We start from the raw sequence: 19,406 nt of genomic DNA, 5'->3' as shown, positions 1-19,406 counted from the left end.
TGGGGTATGGGTTTTGCTTGGCCAAACGGTTGTTTTTAAAATTTAAATCCTAGCCACCTATAGCCTAGCTAACCCAGCCAATGAGAGCCGGCCACGGAAGACCGCTAGGCCCGCCCAACGCCCGGACTGAAACCCCCGCCCAAGGGGCCACACCGAAACCTAAGCCCACCCGAGGTGGTGACTTGGGCGTTTGTACCCAACCCACGCCCCAACCCCCTCCCCATACCCCATACTCTAAAGGCGCAACTTAGGCTACCCCGAGCCCCCCCTGTAACACCCCGTGTTTTCGAATGTCAAAGTCAAAGTTAAAGTCCAAGTCAACTTTGACTTCCCTTTGACTGTAAATAGTCGATTTTGTGTTTTAGTTGTATTATGTGGAGTAAGTGTTGTAATCAGCAAGAATCGAAGTAATCGAATGTGTTTTAACGCGAACCGATCTACGACCGTGAATGATAGGAAGTAACAATGCGATAAAGTTAACTAATCAATAATCAAACCGATCTAACAATCATCGAACTCGAGACTCGAATTATGCGAATTGTGGTATTGTTATACGTGTGTGTGTGCCTTATGTGTTACTTGTGCGTGTTTACTTTACGTTTGGTGTGGTATTCAAGCAAATCAATTGAAAATCGAATCGAAACTCGAAAGGCAATCGAACTCAATCGAAACCGACATCGAAACGTGACTTATAGAAGATTGTATGTTAGATATAGTGGTTGGGATTAAAAGTAATTTGACTAGGAACCCTGTCGTATTCGTATCAGCGTCTATCGAAATCGAAACGTCGAAAATCGTCGCAAAATACTCAAAGTGTGTCGCGGATCGAACAGGAAGCATCCTGATCGGACAGGCCAGCCGATCGGCTCGCATCTTGTCAGCCGATCGAGCAGCCCACTCGATCGGAGCTCCTGGCCGATCGGCTGCCACTTTCCTCTTTTGGAAGCCTATAAATAGGGCTGTCCTTGTCTTCATTTCCACTTTTGGAAAGTTCTGACCGACCAGCTCCTATTCTTCATCTTTTTCTCAGATTTCTCTCAATCCCGGTAAGTTTCCACCTTAATCCTTGTACGTTTTTGATCATTACTTGATTCTACACCTTTCTATCTTTCAAAACTTGGATTCTAACCGTGAAATCACCAAGATCTAAGTGTTCTTGGGTGATGTCATCATGGTGTTCTTGAAGAACATCATGTTTTGGCCTCATTCGACTATGATTAGCTTAGATCTAACCGATTTCCACATAAACAAGTTAAGATCTATCAAAGATTTAAACATCCACAAGTTGTGAAGGATTGAAAGAAGGAATCCCAACTTTCTTTCAACTCTTTTACACTCAATGCCTTCAAACCGCTAGAAACGGAGCTTGAACCGGCTAACTAATCATTCTAACAAGTTAAAAGGTTCAAGATTCGGATTCTATATACAAGGTTCACCGATTTTGGGTTAGACTCTAAACCAACGTTCCGAACCGTTCACCGGCCGGACTTGGGTGATTCCTGTCTGAGCCGGAGAGACGGGTAAGAACGAAGGTATCATAGTTCAACTCGTTATCAAACTACCTCGATATAATGACAAGTAACCAGACGACCAAGTGTTAGACGAAAGGCCGACCAGGTCAGACTTGCTGGCCGAACGACTAGGCTGATCGAACAACCCAGCCGATCGGACACACCAGCCGATCGACCGGGCCAGCCGATCGGCTAGCACATGGAGTCTCACTTTTCCAAACTTTTGAGGTATAGTATTGACGAAGTAGTGTTCGATCGAATATGTCACTCGATTGGTGAACATTACTGTTCGGATCATGAGATACTATGCTTCAACACTTAACCATTTTCACAACTCGTTCGTAGTAGGGAATGCCAGCCGATCGAACAGACTGTTCGATCGAGTGACATTCAGTTGAGGACTAATTTTGAAGTCCCTAGCCGATTGAGTGAGCTAGCCGATCGAGTGAGCTAGCCGATCGAACGAACCGTTCGATCGATCGACTTGAAAGGTAGGAACACTTCAGTGTTCTCAAATGCTGCAACGAAAACTTCAAAAGTTCAAATCCTCAAACACAAACACACCAGAGGAAGAAACAATCCACTCGAATGGCCCAGCCGATCGAGCCTACCGGCCGATCGAACAGGACTGTCCAACCGGACATACCAGCCGACCGAACAGCCCGTTCGATCGAACCTGCCGTTCGATCGACCAGCCCATTCGATCCATCCACACTCGTTTACTTTTCTGCGTTACTTATTGTTATGCTATCAAACTATTCAGGCTAATCCTACTCTCAGCGCTCCCTTCAATCCACAATCAATCACTGTGAGTATACTCGATCCCTTTTTGTTTTTAGCACTTTTGGGTGTTACATACGTTACCTATCAAATCACAATCAAACACAAACTATTTGAACGCTGACCATTTGCATGTGTTACTTGACTAAATGAATGCTGTTTATTATGTTTACACGTGGAATGCTATCTACCTGCCTTAGCAACATAGTACTATAGTTTGGACTCAGCACCCGTTCACACGGGGGTTGTTAAGGACAATTACTTGCATGGATTACGGTGGTAATCATGTATTGCGAACCGTCTCGGACGGTCAACCCGCAGTCGTTGGTATCGATGGTCCCATGTCGATAATTAACATGCATCGTTTTCCTCTGTGTACGTGCCTGGTTATGCGTAAACTATTCGAACTCTATATGCTATTATCAAACTTGTGTGCTCACCTTTACATTTTATGTATTGACTTTATTTTAACGTATGTGACAGGTGCTTAAGTTGCTAGGATGCTTAGGCGCGTGGTGATGAAATCGAGGCTAGGGAGTCTAGAAATAATAAACAATTGTCTGTAATAATAATTGACCTCCGACTGATTACCAGGAGCAACTTCATCATCATATTCACCAGCGTTACTAGGACCTGCTTCATCATCATTTGAAGTTGTCGGAACGGAATTTATTTGCCTAGTTGCTTTCTACGATAACTTGTTTATTTGTTTGGGAAACGGTATGGGACGTATCATTTAACTGAATTTGTAATAATAGTTGTTGTGGAAACTTCTGGACAATCTGTTTCGCTCAGTGTCGCGCCCCGATGATTCCGCCATCGGTTGGGGTGTGACACCCCCCCCCCCGAAATTATTGATGCGTAGTGTTATTAATAGTACTTTCGTATAGGTATATACGTTGCCGCCCCCCGGTTTCGGAAAAATTGGGGGGGGGGGGGTTCGCCAATGCTCTAAACTGCTTTGCATCGTACAAATGTGGAAAGATTGTTATTAAGTGATACGTATTTAAATTATAGGAACACTAGGTTATTACACGGGTTGAATAAATGTAATTTTATATATTGAATAATAAAAAAAATATCTTTAAAAATCTTGTTTATTAGACGGGTTAAATAAATGTAATTTTATATACCAAATAATAAAACAATATATATTTAAAAATCTCGTTTATTACATGGAATGAATAAATGTAATTTTATATATTAAATAATAAAAAATGTATTTTTAAGAATCCCGTGTATTGTACGGGTTAAGTAAATTGAATTTTATATATTAATTAATGAAAAAAGTTACACTTTTAAGAAACTCATGTGTTATACGGGTTAAGCACATGTTATTTTATATACCAAACAATAAAAAGTTATATTTTTATAAACCCTATGTATTATGTAGACTGAATAAATCTAATTTTATATACTACATAATAAAAGAGTTATATTTTAAAAAACGCAGTGTATTACACGAGTTGCATAAATGTAATTTTGTATAGTAAAAAATAAAAATGTTATATTTATAAAAACCTCTTTTATTACACGGGTTGAATGAATCTAATAAAAATTTATATCTTTAAAAAAACTAACGGATATACTCGATATACGATGGATGGGGTGATTGAGATGATGGTTCTTATAAATGTCACGTAAACGTAGCGATTACCGTATTTGAGTTGAGAGTTGAACACGAAAATAAAAGTATAGAACCAATAAACATTGATTAATATTTTTATTTACCCCTTATAAGCATTTTTGAAAAAAGTTATACCATTAACTACATTAGTTTAATAAAATAAATAAACATTTACATAATATTTTAAAATATTATATTATCTCCTATACGAATTATTTTAATTTATATTAAATTTAATTTTATAATTCTTTTAATTGATATTAATTCTCTATAAAAAAATAGATGGCTTCAATGAATGACATGTGTTCTCACATTGGTTTCATTTATTATATAGTATAGATACGGTGTGGGTGTGAAAACCTTGACGTGGTTGTCTTTCCATGCGGTGTATATCGGCCCATTAACGGCGTGGGGCTTGAGGCAGCAAGTTTTGCACCGGTGTGGAGGTGTTATGTGGGGTGATGTGACACATTTTGAGTGGACGTGGTTATAGCTAGGGTTGTAAATGAACAGAATGTTCAGCGAACATTCGTGAACCGTTCGGTGGGTAATTCGTTTACATTCGTTCGGTTAATAAATGAACGGACATGAATAAAAAAATTGTTCGATTAGTTGATTGAACGAACACGAACAAAGGTCTAGATCTTTCGGTTATGTTTGTGAACATTCGTTAATTTTTGTTTGTTCATGTTCATTTGTTTATGTTGTTCATTAAATATTTTTATAAATTTATTGATTTTATCTATTTTTGATATTCTTTAATTATTATTTTATTTTATTGCGCTAACAAATAAAATAGGAAACCTCTTTTCTATGATTAGTGCCTCAAGTTCCAACGTTGCTCCCTCTTCCATCCAGCTCTAGTCTTCGACGCTTTCGCTTATTTTATTTGTGCTTGTCTGTGTTCGTGAACACATTCATTTCCTTAATGAACAAACACAAACAATATATCTCGTTTGGTAAGTGTTCATGTACCGTTCGTGAACACACTATTTCCTTAATTAACGAACACGAACAAGACCTGGTTCGTGTTCGTTTAACTCGTTTACAACCCTAGTTATAGCTGTTGTGTGCCAACGGTAAAGTTTAAAAAATAAAAATAAATTATATCTCATATATAAACAAATCCATTTCTTCCAATTTTTTTACAAACTCTCTCATTAACTCATCTAATTCCTCTCAATTTTCTTTACAATTCCGCTTCAATATTTTCCAAGATAATGACAACGACTCTGTGGACATAAAAAGAGGACATCACGTTGTGTGAATCGTGGGTTGAACGCTTACCCACTACACACCTCGTAATCGCTCGAGTGGTATGTTTTGGGGGCCTATTTTCCAATAATTTTGCATTCATAAGGGTGACACATGCACACATTCGTCTTTGTCAACGACTGAATCCTTGGTGAAACGTCGGTTAACCTTCTACGGTTTTACGATCGGTGTTACGGGTAAATTTTTTGTTTAATCGTCCATTAATCCTTAGGGTTTTCCTGGTTGACGATGTTTGTTATCAGATCTGCTGGCGACGAGTTTTTTTTTTTTTTTGGGCGGGGGTGGGGGGATGATTTTGGAGTTATTGTTGTTTACCCGGTCCAGAATAGGTGATGATGAGGAAAATCACACATGAGAGCTTATTTGCATTGAATGTTTTACTTTGATACAATTGTTTTGGGTTTCTTTAAACTGTTGGGTTTTAGTTTTGGTTGTTCCGATGACGGTGGTTTTAGTTTCTCACTTTTTTTAAAACCTCCCGCTTCCTACTCTTCATTTTTTATCTCAACTCAGTTAAACAATACTTTTTTATTCTTCTTTTTATTATATTTTATCTTTCTCCCACTTAAAACCACCCATAAAAACTATTAAAAAGAGACACATGGGTTGAACAGTGACAAATAAATTTAAGGGATTTATTTATTTGTTTTTATCATTTTCTCTTAAATTGAAGAATGAGGGTTTAGATAGGGGATGAGATGTCTTATAGAATTCACAATAGAACCCCATCTTCATTTAAATAATTCATCTAATATACACATTTATCCATAAGTATCTTAATTTAAAAAAAACACCCACATATGATTTTCCATGTATATTCATAATCAACTAGTCGATTTTCCACCCGCGCGTTGCGGCGGGGACCCAATGACTGTCAGCAACGGTAAGCAGATACAAAATATCAAAACATAAATAAAAATTGCGTGGTAAGGAAGATGGTCACTCCGTCCTAAAAAATTGATTTTAAATAACCTAATATATAACAGGACCCACACGTCCTAAACGTTGGAAATTCGGTTCTTTTCAGTTCAGTTATTACGGTGCTAACACATTAAAATATGGATGAGCTCGGTACCTGTAACGGTAAGTACCGATCCGGAAAATCATCGAAATTAGGTACTGGCAACGAAGATACTCGGTACAATACGGTATGGTATTTGAAGATAAAAATCAATAAATACATGTATGGTGCTAGAATGGTGTCGAACCGAAAGTAACGATTCTGAAAATGCCAAAAGGTGGGTACCAACTGGTACCGAAAATGATTTGGTACAGTAAATTTGATACCGATACATTACCAGTTCGATTACAGGATTTGACACGATTTGCTCATCAATAATCTAAATATCCAAGTTAATTTTACATGCTACAATTCATTCATTATAGAAAAAGACAAAAAATAAAGCAAAATAAGCTGTTCTGTATATAAAACCTCAATCAAACGAATACAGTTTACTTACTGTGTGTATGAAAAATAATCTAAACGGTGCAATTGCTTGCATTGCTACAGGATTTGATGAGCTCGGTACCAACCGGTACCGAAAATGCCGTTACCGAAATCCCCAAAAGTGGGTACCAGTACCGAATATACCTGGTACGGTACGGTTCGGTACCAGTCGGTAATGGTACGACACTGGTATTTGAGGGTAAAAACCGATGAATACCGGTGCCGAACCATTACCGAAAATACACCCGATTTGGTAAAAATTGATACCGGTACCGGTACACGATACCATTTGCTCATCACTTAGTGGGTAAAAACCGATGAATACCGGTGCCAAACCATTACCGAAAATACACCTGGCTTGGTAAAATTAATACCGGTACCGGTACCCAATACCATTTGCTCATCACTTAGTGAGTCACTATTCATTCAATTTGAATTTTAATATATATATATATATATGTAATTAAATAATAATAATAATATTTTTTCACTCATAATCACATTAAAATATTGGATAGGAGTTGATAGTAAACCCTTTAAATATGGGGTTTACTTTAGTTTCTCATATAAAATGGGGGACGGGTCGGGACTCTATGTGGGATTAAAAATGGATAAAATATCAAAATTTTCTTGTATTTAAATTGTGAAACTAAAATATTTCTTGGACCCTTATATAAAAATTTAATTTTACAACTTAGGCCCAAATAATTTTATTTTATTCATTTCTAAAATCTAATATATTATGCCCATTAGTCTTATTTGGTCCATATTCATTATCAAAACATATACATAATGTAATTTATTGGACACTCTCTATAAAAATATAATCTTACATATTATTGGGTCTAAATAATTTTAATTTTATACGTATCTAAAATCTTATAACATATTGGGCCATTAGTTTTATTTGATCTATATCGATTATCCAAACATCTATCTAAAGTAATTAATAATAAAAAGTACAAAAAAAAAAAAATTATTTAGCAACTCTACATTTTTGCTATGTTTATTGTTATAACATCAATCCGTTACAAAATTGTTTTTATAATTCTTTAGGCCAAATGGCCTTTTTTCAGGCTCGGCCTAGGCACTTAAAACCTTAAAGGACGAATTTATTCTTAAAGTGTCAAGAGTTATTGTAAGGGGAGGGTATTTGGTAATTGGGTTGAACCATAATAAAGCAAAATACGGTATGATAGTGTTAGTCAGTATTAACCATAATAATAATTAGTTAGATGTACCATTACCTTACCTCATATTACTTAAACTGTATAGCAACTGTTAAAACATATGTGTTATCATGTTTGTTTATAGAGTTGTGGTAGTATACTCATCCCGTCTAAACTGATAATAATGAGAATGCTTCAATATGTGAATATCGGTGGGTGTATAAAGGTGTCACACCCCAACCAATGGCGGAAACATCGGGATGAGACGAAGTGTGAAGATTGCTCGAGACATCATAACGCTATTTGTGACAATAATTTAATAATCCAAATTTCATTTCCAAACTTCAAGTAGTCATCAATACAAGATCCCAAATAACAACAAGTTTAATCAAAATAACAAACCAACATAACCAAAATTCGATACAACATATTTAAATCTAACGTCTAAGGTGTGTATCTAGGCATCGTGCTACCTCTTTCATTTCATCATCATCAACCTGTAACATGTTTAAAAATACTATTCAATGCAAAAGCAAAGGCGAGTATACAAGTTTGGTACATACATAGCATAAGATAAAAGTGTGAACAATCCCTCATAGCAAGCATGCGATTCAAGATAAACATTAAATATGGCATGTGTCTAACATATCAAACCAAGAAAACGCAACTTGCTCATGACATAACCAAAGTTTCAGTAGAGGCGGGTCGTTAATCCTATAGCGCTACATATGTCAAGGTTTGGCTCGTACGAAGTTAATGATAAGTTCAACACATAAGAATAACCCAAGTTTAAAGTATCAAGTCATCACGTATACAAGCATGTTATAGGAACGTTCATGTGTTTAACAAAGTGTTCATGTGTAAGTTAATAGGTAAACATGTTACACCCCAAAAGTGGTAAAAGTAAAAAGGGGGAAATACGAGTATACTCACGGTTTACAAGTGGTGACTTGAAATTCCGAGAGCAAGTTTGTAGATGAATTAGTTCGGAGCACCTTGTCCTTCTACACAAGGAAACGTAGGTGTGTGAGTTTGGCGTATAACGGAAGATTATAGATTCGGAGTTTTTAATATATAGAAAGTAACATAGGTGAAAATAATCATCTTGTACGCATAACTCTTGTTCTTGACACTATTGAAACTCAAAAGAGTTGGTATGATTTCATGGATTCTAAGATCCATTAGAGTCGTAACAAGGGCATGGTCATAGATGATGTAACGTCCACTTAACAAATAACTATTAAGTCATCATCAAGTCTTAGTTACTTAGATGTATACATATAGAATAACTTAGATATTATATAGTTTACAAGTCTTATGATTCAAGCATGAGGTAGGAGATTAATGTCTCCATTTAGGTACCTCTTTGTGTCATAGAATACATACATGAGGTAGGAAGAACAAGCTTCCATTTAGGCACCTCTATTGTTCACCACTACACTTGTTGTTATAAACAACAAGGAGGGTCATGAACATACAAGTATCAAGGTATTAACAACAACTAATCTATAGCAAAACATCAAGTAATGAGTGGATTCTTATGAAGGATAGCCCAAGCTAATCCAACCATCACACATTCAACAAGTTTCACACTTGAACATTACTTGTGGGTAAAACCCTAATTAAAAACAGAAAGTTTATGAGGTTTTAACCTCTGATTTAGATGTCTCAACCTTGTTTTTAAGCTTAACCAACCATGGGATAAGTTGTAAGCATTAGGACATAGGTATGAGATGTGTTGGACACAAGTTGCATAGATTTAAACAAGTTTTTGATGAACATAAAAACAAACAGAAAGTTTATGGACTATTTCGGGGCATTTCCAGGTCTGATTTCTCCAAGGAGAAGTCTAGGAATCGAACCCCATGATTATACAAGCAAGTAGGAAAAAGAATCGAGTGAATCGGATAAGAATTGAGTGAGTTATGCTCATTTTCGTGAAGGGGTGTCAATCTACTCGAACCTTTGCTTTCAGCTACGGTTTGGAGGATGTTTTGAGAGTTTTTAGTGTTGCAAAAGTGGTAGGGAGGCTGGTTATAAGTGGTATTTATAGGGGGAAGGATTAGGGTTTCAATGGGTTGGGCTTTGGAAGTGTTTAGAAGGGGTTACACCTTGAAACTAGCCCACAAAACCCAACTATATGGGGCTGAATTTGGCTGAATTTGGGCTGCCATATTTCTTTATTTTTTTATTTTTTTAAAACATTATAATGAGTAATTTTGTTAGTTAAGTTGTGTAATAATATGCAACAATGTTTCCCCTAACTTGTAACAAGGTGAAATATGAAATAAAACATGATTTAACTAGGTAAAAAGTGTAATGTACAAGTTTTATTTACTAAGCAAGTTCCGTATTTTACAACGATTACGATGAAAGAATGGTTATAAGAACACAAGATTTCCAAAGATAGAATTTCACGTAAGGTTTCTAAATGTAGGATGTTTGAAAACGCAGGGCGTTACAAAAGGAGGGTTAAAAAATGTTTTTATGTTATTATTATTTTTGATAGAAAATGGTGTCTTTTAACAAAAGTTTGAACATAATTAAGAAGAAGATGAAAACATAGCATTCGTAAAAGTCATTAGAACTTTTCATGGACTAATGATAATTATTTATATAATCATCATAAACAAAGTATAAATTAACAACATTTGTGTGCAACAGCAGCGAAAATATGTAAATCTACAATTTTTGTTTGTTCATGTCCATTTGTTTATGTTGTTCATTAAATATTTTTATACATTTATTGATTTTATCTGTTTTTTATATTCTTTAATTATTGTTTTATTTTATTGCCCTAACAAATAAAATAGGAAACCTCTTTTCTATGATTAGGGCCTCAAGTTCCAACATTGCTCCCTCTTCCATCCAGCTCTAGTCTTCGACGCTTTCGCTTATTTTATTTGTGCTCGTCTGTGTTCGTGAACACATTCATTTCCTTAATGAACAAACACAAACAATATATCTCGTTTGGTAAGTGTTCATGTACCGTTCGTGAACACACTATTTCCTTAATTAACGAACACGAACAAGACCTGGTTCGTGTTCGTTTAACTCGTTTACAACCCTAGCTATAGCTGTTGTGTGCCAAGGGTAAAGTTTAAAAAATAAAAATAAATTACATCTCATATATAAACAAATCCATTTCTTCCAATTTTTTTACAAACTCTCTCATCAACTCATCTAATTCCTCTCAATTTTCTTTACAATTCCGCTTCAATATTTTTCAAGATAATAACAACGACTCTGTGGACCAAAAAAGAGGACATCACGTTGTGTGAATCGTGGGTCGAACGCTTACCCACTACACACCTCGTAATCGCTCGAGTGGTCTGTTTTGGGGGCCTATTTTCCAGTAATTTTGCATTCATAGGGGTGACACATGCACACATTCGTCTTTGTCAACGACTGAATCCTCGGTGAAACGTCGGTTAACATTCTACGGTTTTTCAATCGGTTTATTTATCGGTGTTACGGGTAATTTTTTTGTTTAGTCGTCCATTAACCCTTAGGGTTTTCCTGGTTAACGATGTTTGTTATCAGATCTGCTGCGACTGTCACACCCCGATATTTCCACGTTTCACCGGTGGGCCCGGTGGGGGATTATCGTGACGTAGTTGGTAACATTACAGTCAAACAACACAATATTTAATTGCACAGCGGAAGCAAAAGATAGATACATTTCAACCGAATGTTATTGTAATATCATGTATCACAAACAGTTGAAATTAATCCACAGGGGATCAAAAATAAATAGGAAATATTGTTCAACAGCTTTGACATCCAAGCTTGCGAGACTTATTGTGGACGCTAGGAGAAAGCCAGCCTAGTTCGCTTAGTACCTGCACTTAACCTTTTTGAGAAAATACGTCAGTTTACACTGGTAAATACATTCAACCGAATCAGTTTGAAAAGTTTAATAAAATTGATTTGAATGCACGAGGCACAAACTTTTATAGCTTGGGATAATTATTTGAATATAATACTTGTAAACGAATTACATGTTCCTTATGCGTTCAGTAGCCCGATCAGTAGACCGGGTTAAAGATCAATAGACACACCACATTATTTATTCATTTATGCATTGACGGGTGTACGCTTACACCCCATGCTCAGGTCGTGGCCATCTCGTAAGATGATGCCAAGGATATACGGGACATGGTCATTAACCCCCCAAAGGCTTTAAGCAAACAAAACATTTCAGAACAAAGCATATCAATGATTTAATCTCTATTCGATTAAAGATTCAATGTTGGACCAAGCGGTATGCTATATACCGTACCCCAAGCCCGTATAAGGGAAATTAAGTTAAAAGTATTTACCTTTGCAAGTATCAATTCACAAATAGCAAGTGCGGGTAGCTTTTACCGGGTCTCCTATTTGAAGTCTAATGCACGATTAGGAAGGCTTAGGGAAGACACTTGTGCTCCAGAAAGCTCCACAAATGCAGAAGGAAGGAATGAACACAATGTTGCAACAATGTGGCTTTATATAGTGTTCTAAATCCATTGAGATCATGACAACTAGGTCTATCATTGATCCCAGATCATTTACAAGTGTTTCCTAGTGCCTAGGAACTGTTAGGGGTCGCCCATGTTGCTGAAAATATCTTACTAAGTCGGTTAAACGTTTATAACTGCCAACAGCCAAGCTGCTGTCGCTGGGCACCCCTTACGGACCGTAAGGCAGGACCTTTACGGTCCGTAAGCCTTTACCAGAAGGCAAAAAAAATTTAACCTTTCAAGCTTTGAATAGGCAACTTGCATGGTAAAGTTTTGAGCCTGAATTTGTCAGTATGAGGCCCTTTTAACCCATGCTTGATCAGTTGTGTCTACCTATCTTGTAGAATTATTGGTTTGCACAATGATAGAATTACACACGAAAGTTTATCTAGCATTAATTCATAGGATCTATTCTTGCAAAATTTGGAATCCATCATTATTAGTAATCACCGGATTTAAAGGTATACTAGATGTTTGTTAATCACGTTAGGGTCTTGGGATTTATAATGAAGTCGTTCAGAGGTATAAATTAACATGTCGACAATATGAGTGTTGTCGGATTTAGAATATGAGTGAATTCGTCTCATTTGTACAATATGAGTGTTGTCGGATTTAGAATAATCGAGTAAAATGCATGAGGGAAGTGTATGTCGAAGGAGATACACAAACAAGTATAAACACATAAGAAAGCATATCAAGGATGATACTTAAATAATGAAATAAAACAAGTATTAACACATAGAGAAATATGTCAAGAATAACACATAAAGAATCGAACAACGAAACAAGTGTTAACACATAATAAAACAAGCATTAATGCGTAAGAATAACATGTCGAATATTACACATGAGTAACATACATGTTTAAAAGAGCATAAATAAGTAACAAATAAAGTATCATGTAGTAGTCCAAGCAAAGCATACGAATAAGGTTCTAAAACTATAGACTAGGCTAAAGCATTCCTACTTTTCCTAATTCCCTATAGTTATGGCTCTGATACCAATCTGTCACACCCCAACCAATGGCGGAAACATCGGGATGAGACGAAGTGTGAAGATTGCTCGAGACATCATAACGCTATTTGTGACAATAATTTAATAATCCAAATTTCATTTCCAAACTTCAAGTAGTCATCAATACAAGATCCCAAATAACAACAAGTTTAATCAAAATAACAAACCAACATAACCAAAATTCGATACAACATATTTAAATCTAACGTCTAAGGTGTGTATCTAGGCATCGTGCTACCTCTTTCATTTCATCATCATCAACCTGTAACATGTTTAAAAATACTATTCAATGCAAAAGCAAAGGCGAGTATACAAGTTTGGTACATACATAGCATAAGATAAAAGTGTGAACAATCCCTCATAGCAAGCATGCGATTCAAGATAAACATTAAATATGGCATGTGTCTAACATATCAAACCAAGAAAACGCAACTTGCTCATGACATAACCAAAGTTTCAGTAGAGGCGGGTCGTTAATCCTATAGCGCTACATATGTCAAGGTTTGGCTCGTACGAAGTTAATGATAAGTTCAACACATAAGAATAACCCAAGTTTAAAGTATCAAGTCATCACGTATACAAGCATGTTATAGGAACGTTCATGTGTTTAACAAAGTGTTCATGTGTAAGTTAATAGGTAAACATGTTACACCCCAAAAGTGGTAAAAGTAAAAAGGGGGAAATACGAGTATACTCACGGTTTACAAGTGGTGACTTGAAATTCCGAGAGCAAGTTTGTAGATGAATTAGTTCGGAGCACCTTGTCCTTCTACACAAGGAAACGTAGGTGTGTGAGTTTGGCGTATAACGGAAGATTATAGATTCGGAGTTTTTAATATATAGAAAGTAACATAGGTGAAAATAATCATCTTGTACGCATAACTCTTGTTCTTGACACTATTGAAACTCAAAAGAGTTGGTATGATTTCATGGATTCTAAGATCCATTAGAGTCGTAACAAGGGCATGGTCATAGATGATGTAACGTCCACTTAACAAATAACTATTAAGTCATCATCAAGTCTTAGTTACTTAGATGTATACATATAGAATAACTTAGATATTATATAGTTTACAAGTCTTATGATTCAAGCATGAGGTAGGAGATTAATGTCTCCATTTAGGTACCTCTTTGTGTCATAGAATACATACATGAGGTAGGAAGAACAAGCTTCCATTTAGGCACCTCTATTGTTCACCACTACACTTGTTGTTATAAACAACAAGGAGGGTCATGAACATACAAGTATCAAGGTATTAACAACAACTAATCTATAGCAAAACATCAAGTAATGAGTGGATTCTTATGAAGGATAGCCCAAGCTAATCCAACCATCACACATTCAACAAGTTTCACACTTGAACATTACTTGTGGGTAAAACCCTAATTAAAAACAGAAAGTTTATGAGGTTTTAACCTCTGATTTAGATGTCTCAACCTTGTTTTTAAGCTTAACCAACCATGGGATAAGTTGTAAGCATTAGGACATAGGTATGAGATGTGTTGGACACAAGTTGCATAGATTTAAACAAGTTTTTGATGAACATAAAAACAAACAGAAAGTTTATGGACTATTTCGGGGCATTTCCAGGTCTGATTTCTCCAAGGAGAAGTCTAGGAATCGAACCCCATGATTATACAAGCAAGTAGGAAAAAGAATCGAGTGAATCGGATAAGAATTGAGTGAGTTATGCTCATTTTCGTGAAGGGGTGTCAATCTACTCGAACCTTTGCTTTCAGCTACGGTTTGGAGGATGTTTTGAGAGTTTTTAGTGTTGCAAAAGTGGTAGGGAGGCTGGTTATAAGTGGTATTTATAGGGGGAAGGATTAGGGTTTCAATGGGTTGGGCTTTGGAAGTGTTTAGAAGGGGTTACACCTTGAAACTAGCCCACAAAACCCAACTATATGGGGCTGAATTTGGCTGAATTTGGGCTGCCATATTTCTTTATTTTTTTATTTTTTTAAAACATTATAATGAGTAATTTTGTTAGTTAAGTTGTGTAATAATATGCAACAATGTTTCCCCTAACTTGTAACAAGGTGAAATATGAAATAAAACATGATTTAACTAGGTAAAAAGTGTAATGTACAAGTTTTATTTACTAAGCAAGTTCCGTATTTTACAACGATTACGATGAAAGAATGGTTATAAGAACACAAGATTTCCAAAGATAGAATTTCACGTAAGGTTTCTAAATGTAGGATGTTTGAAAACGCAGGGCGTTACAAAAGGAGGGTTAAAAAATGTTTTTATGTTATTATTATTTTTGATAGAAAATGGTGTCTTTTAACAAAAGTTTGAACATAATTAAGAAGAAGATGAAAACATAGCATTCGTAAAAGTCATTAGAACTTTTCATGGACTAATGATAATTATTTATATAATCATCATAAACAAAGTATAAATTAACAACATTTGTGTGCAACAGCAGCGAAAATATGTAAATCTACAATTTTTGTTTGTTCATGTCCATTTGTTTATGTTGTTCATTAAATATTTTTATACATTTATTGATTTTATCTGTTTTTTATATTCTTTAATTATTGTTTTATTTTATTGCCCTAACAAATAAAATAGGAAACCTCTTTTCTATGATTAGGGCCTCAAGTTCCAACATTGCTCCCTCTTCCATCCAGCTCTAGTCTTCGACGCTTTCGCTTATTTTATTTGTGCTCGTCTGTGTTCGTGAACACATTCATTTCCTTAATGAACAAACACAAACAATATATCTCGTTTGGTAAGTGTTCATGTACCGTTCGTGAACACACTATTTCCTTAATTAACGAACACGAACAAGACCTGGTTCGTGTTCGTTTAACTCGTTTACAACCCTAGCTATAGCTGTTGTGTGCCAAGGGTAAAGTTTAAAAAATAAAAATAAATTACATCTCATATATAAACAAATCCATTTCTTCCAATTTTTTTACAAACTCTCTCATCAACTCATCTAATTCCTCTCAATTTTCTTTACAATTCCGCTTCAATATTTTTCAAGATAATAACAACGACTCTGTGGACCAAAAAAGAGGACATCACGTTGTGTGAATCGTGGGTCGAACGCTTACCCACTACACACCTCGTAATCGCTCGAGTGGTCTGTTTTGGGGGCCTATTTTCCAGTAATTTTGCATTCATAGGGGTGACACATGCACACATTCGTCTTTGTCAACGACTGAATCCTCGGTGAAACGTCGGTTAACATTCTACGGTTTTTCAATCGGTTTATTTATCGGTGTTACGGGTAATTTTTTTGTTTAGTCGTCCATTAACCCTTAGGGTTTTCCTGGTTAACGATGTTTGTTATCAGATCTGCTGCGACTGTCACACCCCGATATTTCCACGTTTCACCGGTGGGCCCGGTGGGGGATTATCGTGACGTAGTTGGTAACATTACAGTCAAACAACACAATATTTAATTGCACAGCGGAAGCAAAAGATAGATACATTTCAACCGAATGTTATTGTAATATCATGTATCACAAACAGTTGAAATTAATCCACAGGGGATCAAAAATAAATAGGAAATATTGTTCAACAGCTTTGACATCCAAGCTTGCGAGACTTATTGTGGACGCTAGGAGAAAGCCAGCCTAGTTCGCTTAGTACCTGCACTTAACCTTTTTGAGAAAATACGTCAGTTTACACTGGTAAATACATTCAACCGAATCAGTTTGAAAAGTTTAATAAAATTGATTTGAATGCACGAGGCACAAACTTTTATAGCTTGGGATAATTATTTGAATATAATACTTGTAAACGAATTACATGTTCCTTATGCGTTCAGTAGCCCGATCAGTAGACCGGGTTAAAGATCAATAGACACACCACATTATTTATTCATTTATGCATTGACGGGTGTACGCTTACACCCCATGCTCAGGTCGTGGCCATCTCGTAAGATGATGCCAAGGATATACGGGACATGGTCATTAACCCCCCAAAGGCTTTAAGCAAACAAAACATTTCAGAACAAAGCATATCAATGATTTAATCTCTATTCGATTAAAGATTCAATGTTGGACCAAGCGGTATGCTATATACCGTACCCCAAGCCCGTATAAGGGAAATTAAGTTAAAAGTATTTACCTTTGCAAGTATCAATTCACAAATAGCAAGTGCGGGTAGCTTTTACCGGGTCTCCTATTTGAAGTCTAATGCACGATTAGGAAGGCTTAGGGAAGACACTTGTGCTCCAGAAAGCTCCACAAATGCAGAAGGAAGGAATGAACACAATGTTGCAACAATGTGGCTTTATATAGTGTTCTAAATCCATTGAGATCATGACAACTAGGTCTATCATTGATCCCAGATCATTTACAAGTGTTTCCTAGTGCCTAGGAACTGTTAGGGGTCGCCCATGTTGCTGAAAATATCTTACTAAGTCGGTTAAACGTTTATAACTGCCAACAGCCAAGCTGCTGTCGCTGGGCACCCCTTACGGACCGTAAGGCAGGACCTTTACGGTCCGTAAGCCTTTACCAGAAGGCAAAAAAAATTTAACCTTTCAAGCTTTGAATAGGCAACTTGCATGGTAAAGTTTTGAGCCTGAATTTGTCAGTATGAGGCCCTTTTAACCCATGCTTGATCAGTTGTGTCTACCTATCTTGTAGAATTATTGGTTTGCACAATGATAGAATTACACACGAAAGTTTATCTAGCATTAATTCATAGGATCTATTCTTGCAAAATTTGGAATCCATCATTATTAGTAATCACCGGATTTAAAGGTATACTAGATGTTTGTTAATCACGTTAGGGTCTTGGGATTTATAATGAAGTCGTTCAGAGGTATAAATTAACATGTCGACATGTTCAAAAAAATAAATCCTGCCAAACATCTTTAACTAAGTCCGGGTTTATAATACTTTTGTCGCACGTGACACGTGTCGATATTTCATTTGACGGAAAATTTCGAGGTGTTACATCCTCACCCCCTTAAAAGAAATCTTGACCTCGAGATTTACTGAAACAAATGAGGGTACTTCTCTTTCATTGTGGATTCGACCTCCCATGTGTACTCGGGACCTCTACGGGCATCCCATTTAACCTTTACAATCGGTACATGCTTCCTTCGAAGCTTCTTAACCTGTCGATCCTCGATCGACACAGGTTTTTCAACAAATTTCAAGCTCTCTTCTATGTGCACATATGTGTGTGGTATAACCAGTGAATCATCAGCGACACATTTCTTCAGATTGCAGATGTGGAATACATTGTGAATACCACTGAGCTCTTCGGGTAAGTTTAACTTATAGGCAACTGATCCGACACGTTCGATGATCTCGAAGGGTCCTATGTATCTCGGGCTTAACTTGCCTTTCTTATCAAATTGCATCACTCCCTTCCAGGGTGATACTTTAAGCAGTACCTTGTCACCTACTTCGAAGTTAAAAGGTTTACGCTTTAAATCTGCGTAGCTTTTCTGCCTATCCCTGGCAGCTTTTAGGCGTTCTCGAATCTGGACAATCCTGTCCGTCGTTTCAAAGACTATTTTTGGTCCTGTCAGTTGAACATCTCCAACTTCCGCCCAACACACGGGCGTCCTGCACTTCCTACCGTACAAGGCCTCGAAAGGCGCAACCTTAATGCTGGTATGGTAGCTATTGTTATACGAGAACTCGATCAATGGCAGGCGGTTATCCCAACTACCACCTAAGTCGATCACACATGCACGAAGCATGTCTTCCAAGGTTTGGATCGTACGCTCGCTCTCCCGTCCGTCTGAGGATGGTAAGCCGTACTGAAGTTTAAGCGCATGCCCAAAGATTGTTGGAAACTTTTCCAAAAATGAGATGTGTACCTTGTATCTCTCTCAGAGATAATAGACACAGGTACGCCATGTAGAGGTACGATCTTATCTACGTATAATTGGGCTAACATGTCGACGCTATAAGTCTCCTTAATGGGTAGGAAATGAGCTTACTTAGTCAACCTATCAACTATCACCTATATCGTATCGTTTCCTTTTCTAGTCTTCGGCAACTTGGTGATGAAATCCATCGTTACCATTTCCCACTTCCACTCGGGAAGTTCAGGCTGTTGCAGCAAACCTGACGGCTTCTGATGTTCATCTTTGACTT

Source organism: Helianthus annuus, chromosome 7, assembly GCF_002127325.2.
Source record: "Helianthus annuus cultivar XRQ/B chromosome 7, HanXRQr2.0-SUNRISE, whole genome shotgun sequence".
Lineage (NCBI taxonomy): Eukaryota > Viridiplantae > Streptophyta > Magnoliopsida > Asterales > Asteraceae > Helianthus > Helianthus annuus.
The sequence above is the reverse complement of the archived record's forward strand: the minus strand, read 5'-3'. Positions refer to the sequence as shown.